This window comes from Triticum urartu, chromosome 3 (assembly GCF_003073215.2).
Source record: "Triticum urartu cultivar G1812 chromosome 3, Tu2.1, whole genome shotgun sequence".
NCBI classification, from domain to species: Eukaryota; Viridiplantae; Streptophyta; class Magnoliopsida; order Poales; family Poaceae; genus Triticum; species Triticum urartu.
Window position 1 is genome coordinate 680,454,847 of NC_053024.1, and position 21,921 is coordinate 680,476,767.

Here is a 21,921-nt window from a genome sequence, read left to right on the forward strand (position 1 = left end):
AAAAAAAGGATAAACATGTTCCGTTTTGAAACAAAAAGAGGTACAAAACTTGACACCACACAATTAATTGAAGACTTCTATTGCCCATCTGCCAATGGCTCCGAGAGCAAGGGAACATAAGGAAGATAAGGAGTCCTGCAACCCCATTCAAGATCACGTATAAAACGCAGCTCCCTGGAATCCATATCATATGCCATTAGTTTCGTCAATGATGGGCCACTCAGCATGTACAACTGCTCGCATACAATAAACACCACATTGTGTTCTGGGTGGATTGAGATTACTCTGTAGTTCCCCGCGAACATTGCATACTCTGTTCCCAGCAGTTGTAAGTGGCTAACACTGTGCTTCAGGGTCCAGTTTTCACTACTAAAATCTTCAAGAGCCCAGATTGAGAGTTCAGAAACACTCTCATTTGCCAAATGCAATTGTCCTCGTGATAGATAAACATTAGGAACACCACGAGCAGAATCTGGCATGGGGCCACGAATGGACCTGCGATTTCCCTCCACATCAATTGCTACAACCAATTATTATCTGAAGAAAAATGCAGCATCCTGTTGAAAAATATGCTTCTTGGGAAACGGGATATCAAAAGCGGAGTGTCCCAGACAACTCCATGTGTCCAAACTCCAGTTTTGGAATAGTAGACCCCCACTGTTTTCTTGCCTGTATCAAGACCCTGCATATTCACATCCACAACACCAGTAGTAGAAACAAACTCGAACACATGGAAGTGGGAGGAGACAGAGGGGTCGAACCCTAGGCGGGCAGTCCGCACCTTGCTGGACCAGGTGGTGGCAGGTAGGGCCACCCATTTCTCAGTAGCGGGATTGCACACCACGTAACCAAATCCATTGACATCAGAAGGTTGGTTCCAGCAAAGGCAGAGCAGGAGGCCATTGCAGCTGTCCAGCAGGTACATGTTAACTCTCTTGCACTTGGGCAGGAACGAGAGGGAGCAGTCCATGCCAGTGCACCCGTTCCCTGAAACGCTTTGGTAACCACAAAGCGTAGCTGGGCAGCGTTCCCCTCTGAAGGTTTGGTAGAAGATGCCGGCGAGGGTCGACCGGGGCAGCTTCTTGCGGTGGTCGGGGTGGGAGACGAGGTCGCGCCACCGCCGGGAGACACACTTGCAGCAGCGGGTGGATTTGTAGGGCACGCGCGAGATGACCTCGACCAGGAGGTCGTCGGACAACTGTGACACCGGGCTCCTCTCCGTGTCCCTCATCTTCTTGGAGCCCTGCCCTGCAGTGCCGTCGCCGGCCAGTCTGCAGATCGGGACGGCGGACAGAAGATTAGAGACTCCTGGACCGAGGGTTTGCGTGCGTGGGCGGCGGCGATGTGGGAGAGGAGAGACGAGCCAGTGCAGGTATCTGGGCTGTACTAGTTATCTGGGCCGGCCGCATGAGTCGTCCCATAAACAACGAGCTCTTTTACAGTACCGTGGTACTCCCTAAGGGTCATGTGGAGTACCAACTAAATCCATCCGTTGATATTAAAGGGTATTATGGACCTTTTACAATTTACTAGTAGAGTGCCCGTGCGTTGCCACGGGCCTTAAAAAATCAAGAACGTTTTGTCGATATTATTATCAGTATTCGATATTGGGTTATTCATTACATTACTATGCCTTCCTACTCATTGCAGGTTAGTTGTTACTAATTGCATATCAAATTTCACATGTATAGAAAAGATAGCTGATAACATACAAAAATATTGAGATCCACTTTACTTACAATGTAATTCGGTAACATATAGGATCAGATCTAATGCACAAAACACAAAAACATAGAACTCTTTATTATGCATTACAAATGATAGGTGGCACATGGATGCCCTTCTATGCTTAAGATTAATCCATCTCATGAAAGCATGTCTGTTGTTATTATCCATTAATTAAATATATGACACATGTAGGATTTTGTTCCCTTATTTCAAGATTCTACAATCAGAATTCCCTAGCAAACTTTTACACATGAAATTTGGCATTTGAAACCGTACAGGTTACTACATATACCTCCTACCATTTACAAACCATGGAAACACAAAATATTTCAACACTTTCCCATCTACTATTCATAGCTTGGACCATGCCCCGTCTACTTTTCTTGGCTCAAAAGGACTGAGGCATCTCCAACTGCACTCAACTTCTAGGATATCTCTTCTTTGAAGGCCATGAAAACAATCATCCGGTAAGATCGTTTGTGATCATAAATGACATTTATAATTACTTGATATTTTCATATACATTATCTAAATAGTAAAGTTTATAAATGCAGTACTTTAAAAGAACTAATGCTACTGGTATCCATAGCTAGAATACATAAATACAAATAATTAGAGGCATGAAACTCTAACATTAGATAGACCCATGTAAATTGCATACATGTAACCCTTACAAACTCCGTGTCTAATATATTTTGTAGTAGGCTTTTAACCTATTCAGCAAGTCAAACTCTGGGAATGAAATTATGTCTTGGGTCTCGCTTAACCTATTCAGCAAGCTACCATCGACCATATTGCAGTCCATATGAAAAAGAGACAAACATCATATTCTGCTGAAAAACAACAATGTGAAGTTTATGGATATATGATATTCTCATTGCCATTAATGTCACTAAATTTATTGATCCATAAAAACCATGTAAGTGCAAAAGAAAAAGAATCTGAGTTGAGGGGAATAAGGAAGGATCAAACGAAAGAATGAATGGATCGCGCACATACCGTTCATAAGTTCTTCTCTGGATGGAAATGGAAACCAATATGTGCCGCTGCAGCATCCTTCTTGTCGGCTCCGAGGAACCCCATTTGGCCATTTCCTCCGGTACCGCCCGCAACATCTTCTATAACATCTCCGCTTCCACCACTGACATCTTCTCCGCCAGCTCATTCACGAAGCCCTATCCACCATGTTTCACTTCATATTACATTATTCTCATGTATCACACATACTACAATTCAACCATGCATATAGTCAGCGGGCAACAAGGTACAAATATGTTCTTCTTTCATCAGTTGTTATGTTTGTCTACCTCAGGCCTGTAGAAAATACGGTTTTGTTAGCCTGCACTACTACACTGATCTTTTGAAATGATAAATTTTAGAACTATGTCAAGAGTACTAAATTGTAGAAAAAAAGATGAACAACTTCAACTTTAGCTTCACAGAAATTTCCTCAATAAGTAGGAATAAAACAACGGATCTCAGCTACTTTTCATAAGCCATGAAAATATGTAGAAACTTTATTTTTTCAACCGAAATAACACAACGGTACATTGAAATGGAAAAAGAAGCACATAAATTACCTTCCTCGTGTAGTAGAGAAAGACCATCAATGAATAGTCTCAATAAATCTTCTGGATGTTTCAGTCTTCGGACGTAATATTTAGTTCAGAGATGAAATCCCCGTGTAGTAAGGTATGTTGTGTACGCCGGCAATGTCGCCGGAGAGGCATGCCCCAGGAGTGGCACTGCAGATGCACACCTTCCGCCCCCGTCCCTCGCCACGCAACAGAGAAGCGCCACTGCAGCTCGCCCGCCACCGGCAGGGAACAACAAGGTGCGGCGCCGCAGACCATGCCTTGTACCCCCGTCCCTTGCCCTGCAAGGCAGCCCGTCATCAGGATCGACACCATCTTTAATGTAATCTTTTCCAATACAAACCGCATCTTTAAAATACAGCAACGCAACACATTTACAGACCAAAGTACTATAAAGTGATATTTTCAGATTAAAAGTTTGGCTTTGCTAATTTCAGTATGTACATAGAACAAAGCCTTTAACAGAAAAACATCAATGGATTTAAGATGGTGACAAGATTCTGGATAGTTGGCCTCACTGGATATAAGAGGAGTTCGGTTGTGCTCGATGCGGATATGATAGTAAGATAGCGAATAAATCACAATTTTATTTCAGGTATGAATTATTAGGAATTGGATGCCACCTTAGAATTAACATATTGAATTTATATTTGTAACATCTAATTGCAGGTTGGTCATCAAGTGGCTCAAGCTGTATGGTGTAGTTACAGATATACAAAGATCACGATAATGAGTAAACATACAGTCTGCATTTATTCTGAAAGCCATGCCTCTGGACATAACAAATTGAGTCTCGTGGAAAACATACCATAATGCTCGATAATCAGTATACATGAATTTTCATAGCTTTGAGTTCGTCTCCAGGATAAGCTTTGCCACGTCCAGTTCACATGTAAGCTGAGCAGCCCATCAACACGCCCAGAGTTCAGCAAATTCAGGGTCCATGGTGAAGGAGAAAAAATGGCATGTGCCCCCGCCTGGGAAAAATGTTATTAAAACCAATCAGTAGTTAAATGATTAGGATAGTGGTGGTACTGACCATGTGTGAGTGCATGTGTGTATGGATGATGTGCTTACTGTTATCCATATTTCTTTAAACTTCTATCAATACACAGAAATTCAAATACAAACCCATCAAAAAATCTGGAGTTCATGGGCTATTCTCATTCCCTGCCGGTCGGTTTTTCACGGGGAGTACTAATGCACAGTTCCTAATATCTCAACGTTCCAACCTTGTAGACATGAACCTTATTGTTAACTTCTCCCCCAATTCCAAGTTAGTTGAAATCCAAAGCAAAACAAAATTATGTACAATGCCTAGCTTTGCTACTTAAGACCTATATAGAATAGTAGACAAAATATTTGATTTAGAATAGTTCAGAATTACAAGATCTTACACAAAGTAAATATAATTCTTTGTGTAGTCAAACTATTTGATTCAAAATTACAAGATCTTAGCTAGGCATTTAATTACAGAACCAACCTGGTTGTGTTGACTATTACTCCCTCCGTACGAAAGTATAAGATATTTTTGCAGTTCAATTGAACTGAGAAAAACGTCTTATATTTTGGTACAGAGGAGTATATCTGATCACTTTTGCAACCAAGATCTTCCTGATATACTTTTGCAACCAAGATCTGCCAGATATAAGCAGGCACACTTTAAACCAGATTCGCACACCAAATGAAACAACCATTTCTCCCTTTTTCATTCTTCTAGAAATCCAGCAATGGAATTATGATATAAACTGCTCTGTTACCTTTAGATGTAGGGTCCTCCTTGAATTAACTACAAAAAACGACAAGAGAAAATAATTAGATTTTTAGTACGTGTCATCTCCAAACCTACATAAAGAATGAAAATTATTAATTGTACCCAAGAAAAATGTGTGAACATCCTGAATAGTAAACTAAGTAGTAATTAACTATAAATCTAACACCTGGAAGGGTCCTGTTATATAAAAAGTTGCACTCTTATAAAATGAGAACAGATGGGAGCGGGTTTCACATTACATATTTCAGTGGCACGATAATTGTGCAGCGAACTGAAACTCTAAGTAGGTAACTGGGCAAAGAGTGCATGAAATAAGAAAGGCACATGGCCTTCATTAGTATTCATTGCATATGCAAGATCCAACATTAGTCAAGTATCTGCATTACGAATTAGGAAGGGTGGTGAGAATCATGTTTATACCTACGCACAAACATGCTTGTAGAAAGATAATATCCCTATAATCGTGGTTATCTTTAGTTGAACAGAATGAACATGCATGTAAGCATTTAACAGGGTAAGGTTAAATCACTATGTGTTCTCAGATTCCTCCATTCACTAAAGCATATCCAACGCATCATTACCATGAAACAGAAGGAAAGAAACACTAAACTTTACATCAAGCATGAAAATGAATAAAACCAGTGGGAGGGGGACGAATAAAAAATCGACGAAAAAAACCGACGAAACTGGGAGGTGGGATCGTTACTGCGGGGGAATTGGGAGGTGGGAGGCAGGACGAGAAAAAACCAGGGGAGGGGGACATATATTGTTTTCTCAGATGCTCCGACTAACTTAGGCTGTCGGCAGATTATCAGAAGTCTGTGAAGTATCATATCGTCAAACCTGGGTAAATATCTAACTATGGAGCTCCCACTTTTATAAACAAATGTGAAACTGCTGCAGTTCCCACTTACGTAACGAGGATCATAAGATAAATGTCCACAGGGGACGGGACAAGAGACACCAACCTTGGAAGGGCACCATTTTTCTGCAAGCGCAATGGATATCCAACCATTGCCACATCCCAGCTGTGCGACGATCTTATTCCTGAAAATGGAATCTGGATCTGGATGATGATTTATGCCCTCGTAGAGAGTGATGGACCTATCTCCGGGGCCGAAAATGCTAGGTATGTCCATCATTATTAGCTTCCTTCTTTGCTGGGATCCTAAAAGCATTCGATAAATTCTTATGCAACCAGAACCAAAATCACAAATATTGAAAGTTCACACATGAATAATGACACCTGACCTGAGATAGCGGATGGGACAAGAGACACCAACCTTGGAAGGGCACCATTTTTCTGCAAGCGCAATGGATATCCAACCATTGCCACATCCCAGCTGTGCGACGGTCTTATTCCTGAAAATGGAATCTGGATCTGGATGATGATTTATGCCCTCGTAGAGAGTGATGGACCTATGTCCGGGGCCGAAAATGCTAGGTATGTCCATCATTATTAGCTTCCTTCTTTGCTGGGATCCTAAAAGCATTCGATAAATTCTTATGCAACCAGAACCAAAATCACAAATATTGAAAGTTCACACATGAATAATGATGCTTAGAGGCCATGGAAACTATTGTGAAACAACAACCCGTACTACACACGCATGTAATAAAATACTCCTCTAAATAAATCGCTTGATCAATGCCCTATTGTATTCTGATCTCATATGAATTTTCCTTGACCCTTTCTGATTATGGATTTTTTAGAAGCTATCTCAGGTTAGGTGCTTAGGACAAGAAACCTCGAGCCTGCTTTTGGTTCACTTTGTCATCCGCGTTTTTTTACCTAGTAATAATAGATGTTTTTCCTTTGTTCCCTATTGAGAAATGCATATGCATAATGAATTCCATTAGAGGGCTGTTAGGAATCAGATGCCCTAAGAAAGTGATGCTCACAGAAAGTAAAATTTTGAAGCAAACCTAACAGCTGAACCGCGGCCGAGTAAAATATGTCAAGACATATTCCAAATTTACGCAAACCAATTTCAAAGTTCAGTAACAAACAAGTACTACTACCAATTGCAGACCAAGGTTTATACATATATGTGTAGTTTGCTAGCTATAATAATCTGAAAATTTAGTGCCTTGTAGCAAAGCAGCCCTGCCCACCTCCTATCATTTAACACCCTTTATATTTCCCCCTCAAGCCATTAACTAAGCAGCTGGCCTAGCACGTAAAAGGCCATCAGACCAGAACTGCAATTCCCCCGATTGATCAATGGGTTCCAGAGTGAGCAACAATTTTTTTCTCTATAGCTCGAGCATACGCACATGGCTGGGTACCCCTCAAAAGAAAAATGTGCGTGTCTAGTGGAGTTTTTTCTTTTACTCTTTACACCCCAATTCAGGATCCTACATATGCCGCTGCCTCCATAGAGCAGAGGGAAACATCGGCAATAAGCCAATAACCCCAGCTGAAGCAGAACCAACCAGATAGATCAAAGTCTTGTGCAATACTGAAGAAACCCTTTGCCCCTTCGCTCTTTCAGGAGAACACCAAAAACGGAAGAGATGCCACAGCAGATGTGGATTTTCTACCAAAACTAATGTACAGAAACATAAAACATTCCAATAAAAAAGGGACTACAACATTAACCAACCGACTTATCACCTAAAATAGTCTACCCTTTCCTAGTGTGGCCAAAAGATTTAAATACACCCGCAAAGTAGCCGCTGAGCTACAAAGTTCAGACTATTCAAACCGAAAGAAAGTGTATGCTATTTGTTGAACCAATTACAAATTTACAAGCTCTTTCAGTGAGGTGGAATGACAAATCAGAACATAAGAAAAGTCTACGACTGTACTACCTCATAAAATACATCTTTTATTATTGGGAAAGGACTATTGTCTTTAAATCTGAGTTCATTAAATAGAAATCTGAGTACTTAATAAGATGGCAGAAATGTATCTAGCCTATAATAGACACGAGGGGTAAAATAACATTTGAAAACCTCAGCCCATTGGCCCACAGGTTATGTGCTATGCCCTCCAATAGGTAGAAACAGATAATTACATGACGAGTTAAGTTAAACTATAAATGACACAATTTATGAACAAAACAAGATGACTTCTGATTGAAAATATGTAAACTGGACAAATTGATTTTACAATTTGAGAGTTTAGCTATGCCCAGAACAAATAAATACGGGAACAATATCAAACTGAATACACTATGCTTTTGCCCTGCATTAGGAAACTTAATCTGTTTAAATTCAGCTAATGTAATTTATTACAAATGAAACTTGACACACATGCATGTACCATATGGCTACGAATAACAGTGACTTTTCTAAAAGAAAGAACAGGGAATTAAAATAACCATACACCCTTTTTTCGGGAGATAACCATAGACCTTAGTTTGCTCTGGTTTCACCGAACCCCGTCCTTTGACTGCAAGAAAGTAGGAATAAGCGGGAGGCCTTGCACCTGTTCAACAGGCAAAGAGGCCTCACCTCTCGATCACATCCCACAGTGAACAGCCATGGGACAACTTGTGGACATACAGGTCGCCGACCTTGACCTTCAACCCTGCAACACAAGAACACCAATCAGGGTGAGTGAGGACGAGGATGGCAGGTCAGGGACGGGAAGGAGAAGAGGGCAAGGATGGCCACCAGCACCTTCAGTTATTGAAATCACGAGATAGATGCGTTGGGAGGAGCAGAGAGGCGAACCAGAAGTGAAGCGGCAGAGATGACCTTGTGCGGCTTACAAATCTTGAGCTACAAATGGCATGGCGATGCAGCCGTCAGCCCCTTTTCAGTGCTCGGCCGAAGAAAACGGCTGTGTCACGTCGCAGGCGCCCTGATCTACATGATCAATGCAGTGACGGCGTCCAGGTTATGTCGACGTGCCTACACGGTCGAGGGAGGCGACACAGGAGGAAGGGGAGGCATCGTCGGGCAGTGGGGAGGATGGGGGGCCGACCTTGTAGGACGACGTCGTGGATGCGGAGGTTGAAGGCGTGGAAGCATTCCTCCTGCCCGGCGGCGGGGTCGTCGGCGAGGCGGCGACGGATGGCGCCTTGCCCCGGCGCGCGTGGCGGGGGCCTGGAGGCGCTCGAGCACGGCCCTGGCTGCGCCGTAAGCGTCGTCGCCAGACACCGCGCACGACGCCAGGAAGGCCCCCACGCCGCCGTTCCTGCTGCTGATGTCCTCGCGCGCCTCCATCCCCGGCTAGGTGGGGATCGATTGTTCGGGCGGCGGCGGAGGAGGAGGAGCCCAGACGCGAGGGAAGATTGTGGCTACGAAGAAAAGATGAGGAATCGGCGGCGCCGGCGGCAAGGAAGGCTAGCGGCGACCGGTTATGGGGGCGAGAGGTGGCCGGCGATGGGGGAGGGAGGCAGCCAATGCACTGGCAGCGGCGGATGCTAGTGCAGGAGGGAGGGTGAGATGCGTGAATCGGGGAAGCAGGGGCGGCGGCGGAGGAGCAAGAGATGGGGGCAGCGCCGCATCAGGAGGAGAGGGGAAGAGAGCGGTCGCACGAGGGATGGATCGAGCGGAGGGTTTTTCCTGGTTAACCTACGAAATTTCGTAGATTTTTTTAGGACGAGAGAAAACCAGTGAAGGTGGGACGAAAATTGACCGGCGGAGACTACCAACTGCTCCATTAGAAGTAGAGATAATGGTGTTCCGTTTAACCTAAGCCTTCTAAATTTCTGAATCTGGTCTGCTCCACAACGATGCAATCAGCCGCCGCCCGCTTTGTTCTGAATCGGCTATCACCGTTACAAAGAACTGGCCAGCGCCGCTGCGATTGAATCAACCGCCGTTGCTTGTTACTGATTACTAATTTCCCCTTTTCAATCACAATGGTGTTGAGACGATAGAATCAAGAGTATTGATCGCAGCTGACGTAGCTGGCGTGATTAAGAAATCCTTATGTTGGATTGTTCTTGGCTGCATGATCTGGTGTTAACGAAGCAAAGAAAAGGGATTAATCAAGTCGAATGATGCTAATTCCAAAATCGGGTCGCTCCAGATCTACCTGATGATAATGGATGTTTCATAACTCTCTCCCACGCTAATAACTTGTCACAATTATCGGATCGGTGCATGCATGCAAGATAGATTTGATTACGGGAATAGTATATCATAGTCATTAAGTTGTTTCCAAAAATATCATAAATCCGGATCCTGAGTTTGTCTCTCCTAAATGACGAATCTACCCTTCAAATAAGGTACTCCCTGATTTTCGGTTGCAGTACTCCTTAATGCTTACAATGGAGTACCCTTCAAGTATAGCCGTTGGATCTGAGAGAATGAATGGACCATATTAAACTAAGGGTACTGTAAAAGAACTCACAACAAATCCTTGCAAAAAACACCAGAATATTCTTACTCGTGAATTAATTAAATCTTCAATGCTTAAAAGGTACCGTGGTAACTGTTGTCATCCTGGTGTTTTTACTGTGTCTAGAACTGATTGTGTGCATTCAAAGCCCCAAGCCACCATTGATCTTGACCTTCTTATGAATTTTTTGGGTACAAAACTTTCTCCGGAGGTCTAGATAGGCATATACAGTGTAAAGGCTGAGGTGATGGAAATGTTAACACGTCTATGATGATAAATCTGCAAATTGTCATACTTACTCAGCGAGGACAGGATGCATCGAAAATTGTGAGCAGGAGTACACCATGACCGCGCTAGCTACGAGGACAACTAACTCTTGTGTTACAAATCACAGCAGAGCATGTGGATTTTGAAGGTTGAAGCCACTGATTGTTGTGATAGATAATCGAGCTAGGACCGTAACCAATCACTGTTTTTCCATGAATTCTCATCCTCGAATACCCAACAAATCAAAGCCACACTGTCATCGAAACAGGTGGTGACCCATCGATAACAAATTGGAGACCATGAGCTAGCAGCCCAGCTCCAGGGGTCAGGGGCCAACCCCCATGCCACATGTTTTACAGTTTTGAACCTGCAAAACTTGACAAGTCACCTGATTAAAAACTGCCATGCATATAGATCATTTTATTATTGATAGAAGATAAAGAAACATTTCCGGGAGATATTTTTGCAAAAAAAAAGGAATTTGGATATTCAAGCACGACGTGGCAAAATGGCATTCAGCCGGCTAGAATTCTAGAAACAGGCTTTCCCCCCGCTTTATATATAAAGCAACAAGCAAAGAAAGTACACAGCCGACCGATACAAGGTGGTGAGGTAGCCCTCTTACAAAGCCGATCTTTGAACAATTGGATCACCTGAGTATCGCGGCTGACCGATACAAGGTGGTGGGACCTGTGCCAGCCAGCGTCTCAGCTCGTAAGATGGCCCGCCCCATCCCAGGAATCAAGCGGAGAGGAAAGAGACGGCCCTGCCGCCCCCTACACCGGCCGGGCTTCCCCCGACGACGCCGCTCCACGGTGGCGGGGAAGAGCAGCTAGGGGAGGAGGGGCGGATGGGCAGCGGCGGATAGGGTACTTTTGTTGTGTGTCTCACGCAAGAAAGCTTAGCCTTAAGTACATGGAGAGAGCTAATATAGTTTGGTAAATTCCCTATCTGGAGTTGAAACGAAGGTTTACTTCTGAATGTGGAATAATAGAGTTGAATTATGCATCACCGCGTCCGCAAAGTTCATATGCAGCAGTAAATAAGAAGTTCGGCAGTAAGCAAAAGCATGTAGCTATAATGTGAAACAATCAAACACTTCTCCATGGATAACAGCAATGCTCTCACATGAATGCAGGTAAGCAACTAGTTAAGTATGCATTGGCATACAAGAGCGCCTAAGCCTCACTTGAGATTTTTACACTACAGAATAGACATCCCTTTTTCAGAGCGTCTGGAAGTTTAGTTGCCATCATTTATCTTCACAAGAGTATGAATGTCAATTTCATTAGTTTCCTCTTGTCAGGTGAACCACAGTCGAACACAACAGGGCGACAATTATGCTTGTAGATGTTAACTGTAATTCCTAGCAGCATAAATTCAGGTACGTACATGAATGCAGTCTCGCACCAACAAAACTATCACAACTTTTTGATGGTCCACCCAAGTTACAGTTGCTTATGCTGAAAAGTTAACTGCAATATCATTAAAAAGTTTACAATTGGCCAGTTTCGAAAGAGATACACAATTGTGAAGCTGCACTATGTAATTGAGACTTCTAGTGCCCATCTGCCAATGACTCTGAGAACAAAGGAACATATGAAAGATAAGGAGTCCTGCAGCCCCGTCCAAGTTCACATATAAAATGCAGCTCCCTGGAATCCATGTCATACGACATTAGTTTCGTCAGTGATCGTTCGCCCTGCTTGTGCAATTTCTCACACACAAAAAATATCAAACTATGTTCTGGGTGGATCGAGATAACTCTGTAATAACCCGGAAACATTGGCTGTGTGCATCCTGGGATGTAGAGCCCGGGGTAATCCCCTTCTCGAAATTTTGGAAAAACATAGCCCGGAAACTTTGAACACATTAATCCGAGCAGTTGTAAGTGGCTAACCTTGTACTTCAAGGTCCAGTTTTCACTACTATAATCTTCAAGAGCCCAAACTGACAGTTCAGAAGCATCCTTATGTGCCAAACACAATTGTCCTTGAGATAAATAAAGATCATTACCACCGCATGGAGTAGGCACACGAATAAACCCACGAGTTCCATCCACATCAACTGCTACAACCGAATTATGACATGATCCAGAAGATAAATGCAGCATCCTGTTGAAAAATACGCTTTTCGAATAGACGGTTATCGAAATTGGGCTGTCCCAAACAACTTGATGTGTCCAAACTCCAGCTTTGGATGAGTAGATTCCCACTGCTTGGATGTGTGTACCCTGGCCTAGCATATTGGCACCAGCAGATGCAAGCTCGAACACATGGAAGTGAGAGGAGACAGTCGGATCGAACCCTAGTCGAGTGATCCGCACCTCGCAGGACCATCTGTTGGCAGGCACGACAACCCATTTTTCTGTGGCGGGATTACACACCGCATAATCAAATTTCTTGACACCATAAGGCTGATCCCAGTTGTGGGAGAGGAGGAGGCCATTGCAGCAGTCCAAGAGGTAAAACTGAACTCTCCTGCGTTTGGGCAGGAACGAGAGGGAGGGGTCCATGCTAGAGCAGAAGTTCCCTGATACGCTCCGGTAGCCACAAAACCTAGCTGGGGGAAGGCGCCCACTGCCTCCGAAGGTTTGGTACAAGATGCCGGCGAGGGTCGACCGGGGCAGCTTCTTGTGGTGGTCGGGGTGGGAGAGTAGGTCGCGCCACCGCCTGGAGACGCACTTGCAGCAGCAGGTGGACTGGTACGGCACGCGCGAGATGATCTCGACGAGGAGATCGTCCGAGAGGTCGGACACGGGGCTCCTCTTCATGCCCCTCGTCTTCTTCCTGCAGCCGCGCGTCGCCATCCGCGGCCAGTGTGCAGATCGGGACGGACGACGGAAGACTAGAGACTCGTGCGCCGGCTATCCAGCTTGGTCGTGATCAGGCTGAATATAGGTGGAGCAGGAACGGGCAGCGAGGGTTTGCGTGCGCGGCGGCGCGGACGTTGAGGTGGAGCAGGAAAGCCCAAGAGGTGTATCCGGGTCGTACGAGTCAAAATACTCTCGTTCCCCTGAAAAACGAGAAGTTACAGGTAATTTTCCTACAAGCGTACGAGACTGCGAGTATATGTGTATCTCGAGTTATTTTACGGGGAGTTCGGACTGTAATTATCTCGAGCCGATTTGCACAGCAATGTTCTTATATTTCGGAAACACTAACACCCATACGTGTGGGCGTCCACATCTCGCGAATAAGGTGTTCTCTGACTGGTTGTGCGCGCAACGCGAATCACAGCCGCTGTTCTCTAACTGGTTGTGCATGCCTCTCTGCCATTCTTTTCTTTCCCATGGACTGACTCACTGACACATGCATGGCTACAGTACACATGCATGACTAGGTTGTCTTTCCTCTTTTCAAAAACTTTGTTACTTTTAGTTGTCTTTTAACAGTTTAATCAAAATCTGTTTTTAAAACTTTATATATATTTGAACTCCTGACGCCAAGATCTTCAGAACAAGATCAGGTTTGGATAATTTTCTAACACATTTTGTATCTGGAATTGAACTATGGTTTTTTAGAAGATTATCAGTGTTTTCAGTGAGGAACTTTGCTGGGCATAGTGAAGAAATTTTCATTTTTCATTTGCAAGTGATAAATAAACAGGACCAAGAGCTGGAGAACTTTATAAATAGGTTTTCTGCACTTTGTTAGAAATATTAAAGAACTTTCCTAGAAAATGTATTTGGGACCGAAGAACTTTATAAACAACTTGTCTGAACTTTGATGAAAAGTTTATGAAACTTTTTTAGAAATATATCAATATTAGACTTGTTTCGTAGAGCTAGCCGTGAGAAACTCAAATACATAAACAAATTCATATTTGCACAGTTTATTTAGAAGTTATGGTGACATATTAATTTTGCTAGCAAATATGGTGAAGTAGCCCACCGATGGCTTATGTACCTTGTGTCAGGATTTTAGTATAGGGCTTATTGCTGTTGACATGCATGTATGGGACCAGCTGCATGTTGATTTGACATCTAGGATGGATGGGTGGCTCAGATATACATTGCGCGCTCAACGAGTTAGGAAAAATCCGCTTCCCGCATCTCACCCACACACGTGGATCCGCGTTCATTTGCGAGTGCACGAATCTTGGCATGTTTGTGGTGTCACATAGGACTGGGCTGGTGTGTGGGTATTCACCCGATCGTCCACATGTTCGTTTCATCAAATGGAGGGGCCGGCGAGGGTCGACCGGGGCAGCTTCTTGCGGTGGTCAGGGTGGGAGAGTAGGTCGCGCCACCGCCTGGAGACGCCCTTGCAACAGCAGGTGGACTGGTAGGGCACGTGCAAGATGATCTCGACGAGGAGGTCGTCCGAGAGGTCGGACACAGGAAATTTGAAATACTTTAATTAATTTTTAGTCTTTTTAATTGACATAGATACAAATACTTTACTAAGATGATGCACAAGAAAAGGTCAGGATAGCTCGGTTGGTAGAACAGAGGACTGAAAATCCTTGTGTCGCCAGTTCAAATCTGGTTCCTGGCAGAGAAAAAAAAAGATCCACCAAATAGGTATTGATTCAAATACCTCGAGATGGATTGTGATACATATTCATTAATAATATTTATTCATCTAAGTGGATAAATCGGCTTCTTTTCGTGCCCCTCTTCTCTTCTTGCAGCCGCGCGGCGCCATTGGCGGCTAGTTTGCAGATTGGGACGGACGATGGAAGACTAGAGACTCGTGCGCCAGCTAGCCAAGTCGAGGCAGCGGCAAAGGAGACCTCGCGATGCTGTAGGTAGAACGGGTGACGCACTAGATGGCACCGAGTCGAACGATGCGTGTCGACGAGTCCCCGACGAGCCCATGGCGCCTCCATGGACCGGTGAGACGGGGCGAGTACGACCTCGCGATGCGGCGGTGCCTCGCCTTGGTGCCGCCGATAGTGTAAGTAGAAGGGGGTGCGTCGAGTCGAACGATGCGTGCCACAGAGTCCTGGCACAATGAGGTTGCCGACGGACCCGACGACGGAGGGTGCGAGAGGGACCGCGCACGGTTGACGGCCCCGGTACTTCGTCATTGCGAGCGGCAGGCACGCCCGAGGCTGCGCACACATGGCGGTCCCGGTTCGTCATCGCCGGTGGAGAGTGCACCGAGGGCGCACAGCCCTGGCACTTGGTCGTCGTGAGTGGCGGGCATGCCGGAGACCGCGGACACACGGCGGTCCCGGCTCATCGTTGTCAATGGAGAGTGCACCGAGAGCGCACATCCCGGGCACGTCGTCGTCGTGAGTGGCGGGCACGCCGGAGGCCACGCACACATGGCAGTCCCGGATCGTCGTCGCCGGTGGAGGGTGCAGCGAGGGCGCACAGCCACGGCACGTCGTCGTCGTGAGCGGCGGGCACGCCGGAAACCGCACACACACACACGACAGTATCAGCTCATCGTCGCCGGTGGAGAGTGCGTCGGAGTCAAGCATAGGCGGCAGCCCCGGGGCGGCGTCATCGTCGATGAGATGGAGCCGGCGGCCAGCCTCGACTCCGGCCGTCCGGCCGCAGCTCCGGTCAGGCGGTCACCACCATCGAGAGGGATGCAAAGACAGGGAAGGGATTGGACGGGAGGGGAAGACTAGTTCCGATCCTCACCTTGCGACTTGCGAGAAAAGGATCGGCATGGTTTCCTCGTCGCTGATGCACGCGCTCCTCACCTATGGCGCCGGCTAGCCGGCGGAAGTGGATCCTTTAACATCTACGAAGAAAAGTCACCTAAGCTAAAATTCTTTAACTTTCCTCCTTTACATTCATATGATTAAGCCTAAAATGAATTGAATTCATTTGCAAATTACAAATCTATTGTATACATTTACAAAAATACATGCAAACAAAATTATGATGCAATAAAAATTAAAATTAAATTTATTTACATGAACAGTAACCACGCACATAACCTGCTACAATAGATAATTATATTATTTGCTACAGTGCCTCTGACTTTCCTTCTTTGTTTTGCACTAGATTGCACTATAGCTTAGGTGACTTTTCTTCTTAATGTTAAAGGATCCACTTCCCTAGCCGGCTAGGCTACCTTCCTCCCGTCTGGTGCGTGATGCTGTTCTTCTGATGGTTGAGGCTAGTCATAGTGGAAGTAACTTAGCAAGTAACATAGCGCACTTCAATTTTTTTTGCTTATGTGGCATGTAGTTAATGAGAGGTGATAACATAATATGTTACTGTAACATAGCGCTTTTCAAGACAAGATGAGTCTACAAGCTAATTAATAAAGTCTTCTATGACACTACTACTATGTTACTTTGCACTATGAAGATAGTAATTTAGACTAGTGTCGTATCACTACCAGAAAAACTGGGTTTGCCGACGGCCAAATCTATGCCGACGGCCCCCGTCGGCATCGCCGCACCTATGCCGACGGCCAAGGGTGGGCCGTAGGCGTAGAAAAGCCGTCGGCATACATTGATCTATGCCGACGGGGCCGTCGGCATAGACGTGGCCGTCGGGACCGCCCGAGATAAGCCTACGGCGCCCGTCGGCATAGGACAGGCCGTCGGCATATCCCGGGCCCAACTCCCTGGTCAGTGCTGACGCTTGACGGCGTTTATCCTACGCCGACGGGCGGTAACGGCGGCCGTCGGCATATCTGTGGCAGAGGTATGCCTACGGCGTAGCCGTCGGCATAGGCCCCTCTGCCACGTCAACGATCCGTATGACACACCACGTCACCGATCCGTGTGTGCATAGATATGCCGACGGCCTGGCCGTCGGCAAATGTTTACTTCACTTAATTTTTTATATTATCTGTGGCAGAGGTATGCCTACGGCAAGGCCGTCGGCATAGGCCCCTTCGCCACGTCATCGATCCCTGTGCCACGCCCCGTCATCGATCCGCGGGATAACCTGCGTGTGTGCACAGATATGCCGACGGCCTTGCCGTCGGCATACGTATATTTTACTTTATTTTTTTATTTTTACTTTGTTTTGTTATTTTTACTTTATTTTAGTTTTTGTTTTTGCATAAGATAATTATGCCTTATCTAAAAAAACATTCCCGATGGTATATCGATTGCCGCCCCCCGTTACGAACGTCGCTATCGCCGTGTCACGGAGGGGGTAAACGGACGCGTGGGGTCTACACGGAGGGGATCTTGCTGTGGGTCTGGCCCGGATGTTGCTCCAGAGTGTTCCTATGGGCTGACCTAACACAACCGGGTGGGGAGGTCCACTGGTCAAAGCCCGTCCGTGCAAAGTCAAAGGGCTAGATCGCGTGGTCAATCGCTACAGGGTTAGGCGGGACGGGGGCCCTGGGGGTAGCAATGCCACCGGAGCGTGGCACCGGGCCCTCAAATACATGCGGGGTGGTGTGGTGGCATGTCTGAAGAGGCGGCACGCGTGTCCGGGGTGTGCCCCCCTCACGGACGGCGCCGCCGCCGGCACCTGGAGGGGGGAAACGGACGCGTGGGGTCTACACGGAGGGGATCTTGCTGTGGGTCTGGCCCGGATGTTGCTCCAAACTGTTCCTATGGGCTGACCTAACACAACCGGGTGGGGAGGCCCACTGGTCAAAGCCCGTCCGTGCAAAGTCAAAGGGCTAGATCGCGTGGTCAAACGCTACAGGGTTAGGCGGGACGGGGGCCCTGGGGGGTAGCAATGCCACCGGAGCGTGGCACCGGGCCCTCATAATGCGGGGTGGTGTGGTGGCATGTCCGAAGAGGGCGGCACGCGTGTCCGGGGTGTGCCCCCTCACGGACGGCGCCGCCGCCGGCACCTGGAGGGGGGAAACGGACGCGTCGGGTCTACACGGAGGGGATCTTGTTGTGGGTCTGGCCCGGATGTTGCTCCAAAGTGTACCTATGGGCTGACCTAACACAACCGGGTGGGGAGGTCCGCTGGTCAAAGCCCGTCCGTGCAAAAGGGCTAGATCCCGTGGTCAAACGCTACAGGGTTAGGCGGGACGGGGGCCCTGGGGGGTAGCAATGCCACCGGAGCATCGCACCGGGCCCTCATACATGCGGGGTGGTGTGGTGGCATGTCCGAAGAGGCGGCACACGTCTCCGGGATGTGCCCCCCTCACGGACGGCGCCGCCGCCGGCACCTGGAGGGGGGAAACGGACGCGTCGGGTCTACACGGAGGGGATCTTGTTGTGGGTCTGGCCCGGATGTTGCTCCAAAGTGTTCCTATGGGCTGACCTAACACAACCGGGTGGGGAGGTCCGCTGGTCAAAGCCCGTCCGTGCAAAGTCAAAGGGCTAGATCCCGTGGTCAAACGCTACAGGGTTAGGCGGGACGGGGGGCCCGGGGGGGGGGGGGTAGCAATGCCACCGGAGCATCGCACCGGGCCCTCATACATGCGGGGTGGTTTGGTGGCATGTCCGAAGAGGCGGCACACGTCTCCGGGGTGTGCCCCCCCCCTCACGGACGCGTTGGATCTACACGGAGGGGATCTTGTTGTGGGTCTGGCCCGGATGTTGCTCCAAAGTGTTCCTATGGGCTGACCTAACACAACCGGGTGGGGAGGTCCACTGGTCAAAGCCCGTCCGTGCAAAGTCAAAGGGCTATATCCCGTGGTCAAACGCTACAGGGTTAGGCGGGACGGGGGACCTGGGGGTAGCAATGCCACCGGAGCGTCGCACCGGGCCCTCATACATGCGGGATGGTGTGGTGGCATGTCCGAAGAGGCGGCACACGTCTCCGGGATGTGCCCCCCTTCACGGACGGCGCCGCCGCCGGCACCTGGAGGGGGGAAACGGACACGTCGGGTCTACACGGAGGGGATCTTGTTGTGGGTCTGGCCCGGATGTTGCTCCAAAGTGTTCCTATGGGCTGACCTAACACAACCGGGTGGGGAGGTCCGCTGGTCAAAGCCCATCCGTGCAAAGTCAAATGGCTAGATCCCGTGGTCAAACGCTACAGGGTTAGGCGGGACGGGGGACCTGGGGGGTAGCAATGCCACCGGAGCCTTGCACCGGGCCCTCATACATGCGGGGTGGTGTGGTGGCATGTCCGAAGAGGAGGCACACGTCTCCGGGGTGTGCCCCCCCTCACGGACGGCGCCGCCGCCGGCACCTGGAGGGGGGAAACGGGTGCGTCGGGTCTACACGGAGGGGATCTTGTTGTGGGTCTGGCTATATAACTATAAAAATTATAACTATAAGAAAATTTAAAAATCTATATAAAATAAAAAGAATAAATATATAACTATAAGAAAACATTAAAAAATTTATATAAAATAAAAAAGGAAAATAAAACTATGCCGACGGCAAAGCCGTCGGCATAGCTTAGGCCATACGTTAGGCGTTACGCGGATCAGTGACGTGGGTAATAAAAAAATATAAAAAAAAGTATGCCTACGGCTAAGCCGTCGGCATAGGTGACACGTGGCCTCCTCACGTATGTCGACGGCTTAGCCGTCGGCATAGTCTGCCTTATCCACCCGCGGGGCGAACCCCCTCCACTCATTCCCCATCGCGCCCCCGACGCTCCCTGCCGCCCCCACGCTGCGCCGCCGCTCCACCCGCGCCGCTCCCCGCCGCCTGCCGCCGCCCGTGCCCCTCCCCGCGCCTCGCCCCGACCCTCTCCGCCCCTCCTCGCTGCGCCGCCGCTCCACCCGCGCCGCTCCCCGCCGCCTGCCGCCGCCCGTGCCCCTCCCCGCCCCTCGCCCCGACCCTCTCCGCCCCTCCTCGCTGCGCCGCCGTCCACCCGACCCCGCCCCGGCCTCCCAACCCCACCCCGACCCCACGACGCCGCCGTCCACCCGGCCCGCGCGGACCCCTTCTCGCGCCGCCGCCGGCCGCAGGGCTCCCCGCCCTGGCTCGGCCTCCCGGAGCCCGCAGGCCGCCCCAACGAGCACTCCTGGGCGCGGCTTCGGCCGGCCCTTCTCCCAGCCCCAGTGAGCTCCTCCCTCCATCGCCAGACGTCGCCGTGCCCGCTCCCAGCCCCAGTGAGCACCCGTTGTTCTCGTTGCTTGTGTTCATGGTGGCTGGATGAATAGATAGATGCTAGATAGATGGATGGATGCTAGATGAATATATAGATGGATGCTAGATGAATAGATAGATGGATGGATATTTAGATATATACTAGATAGTTTTGTGTAGTTTTATTAGGTATTTACATACATACTAGATAGTTTTTACTAAGTTTGTGAATATAGATGAATTAGATGTTGGGCAAATTTGTGATAGATGGATGGATATTGGTCAAGTTAGTGTTATGGTCATGTTGATTCATATATAAGAAGCAAATCGAGGCACTTGGTTTCTAAAATACTTAATAAAGATTTTTTTTTGCAATTTGACATTTTGTTTCATGTCGATTCATAATGTTGTGCCAAATGGTTAATGTGAGGTGAAGACCTCATTTTTTTCACTTGATGGAATTAACAGGATTTGTGGTGTTCCCATCTTCGTGGAGTGACCGTCGACGTTGGAGGTGTTGGTCCAGGATCGTCCCTCCTTTGATCGACTACATCCTCTACATCGGAGGGTGAGCAGCAATTCCATGACCCCGTCCACTTTTTTTCCATGTCACTAGATTAAATTTTCACATCAAGTCGCGTAACCTAGGTCTCCCGTCCGAAAGGGTTGCATCGATAAATATGCATTCAATTGCATATTTATGCTTTATGCTTTATGCTTTATGCTTTCATTATGCTTTCATTATGCTTTCATTACCTTGTGGTACATTATGCTTTATGCTTTATGCTTTATGCTTCCATAACACCAATTTGGACACACCTACATGCCTTTATGCTTTTATTATGTAGGTGTGTCCAAATTGGTGTTATGGAAAAGACGAGTCCTGGGCGGCATTGGTGGATCTTTGGTGTGATGAGGCTGGAGCCTGGGCGGCTATGAGAACCCAAAATAAGGCTAACCGAGGGACGGAGGGAGTACATGCTCAGGGAAACCGAAACCACTATCTCCACAAGGCAGTTAATGTATGACTAACCCCATTAAACATTCTTCTTCTTCTATTTACCATCACTTTCTTATGTATGACTAACCTCTGTTTGGTGGTGCAGGAGGAGAAACTGAAGCGGCCGCTCTCACACATGCAGGCGTGGGAGATCGCCCATACGCGGAAGGACTCCAAGCCTGGCGAGCCCAAGTACTACGGCAAGAAGACCGAAGGGAGGAAGAAGGCCTACTCCGAAGCGTATCTGGAGTTACATCCTGACACACCTGACCCCATTGCGGCGCCTCTGGACGACATGGCGGTGGTGAGGATGGGGCCCAAGGAGCACGGTCGGGATGCGGTTCTCGATGCTGTGATCACTCCTAGTATCTCCTAC

The 21,921-nt window shown here is 47.7% G+C and overlaps 1 long non-coding RNA gene and 1 other non-coding gene across 8 annotated transcripts; one reads left to right on the plus strand and one right to left on the minus strand.

Moving 5' to 3' along the window:
• Window positions 1-1,976: 1,976 nt before the first annotated feature.
• LOC125545886 lies at window positions 1,977-9,520 on the minus strand. 7 transcript variants are annotated; one of them, XR_007300342.1, is made up of 10 exons: window positions 9,032-9,520; window positions 8,725-8,913; window positions 6,381-8,632; window positions 6,066-6,265; window positions 5,084-5,112; window positions 4,807-4,961; window positions 4,132-4,300; window positions 3,309-3,604; window positions 2,728-2,954; window positions 1,977-2,167 (listed from the first exon to the last, which is right to left on the minus strand). It is a non-coding gene; the product is annotated as an uncharacterized LOC125545886 (long non-coding RNA). The 7 variants fall into 7 exon arrangements; XR_007300341.1 differs by having other exon boundaries at window positions 2,728-3,042; XR_007300339.1 differs by having other exon boundaries at window positions 1,978-2,167; window positions 2,728-2,903; window positions 8,725-8,826; window positions 9,032-9,518.
• Window positions 9,521-15,089: 5,569 nt separating this feature from the next.
• TRNAF-GAA lies at window positions 15,090-15,162 on the plus strand. The gene has a single exon. It is a non-coding gene; the product is annotated as a tRNA-Phe (tRNA).
• The last annotated feature ends 6,759 nt before the right edge of the window (window positions 15,163-21,921 follow it).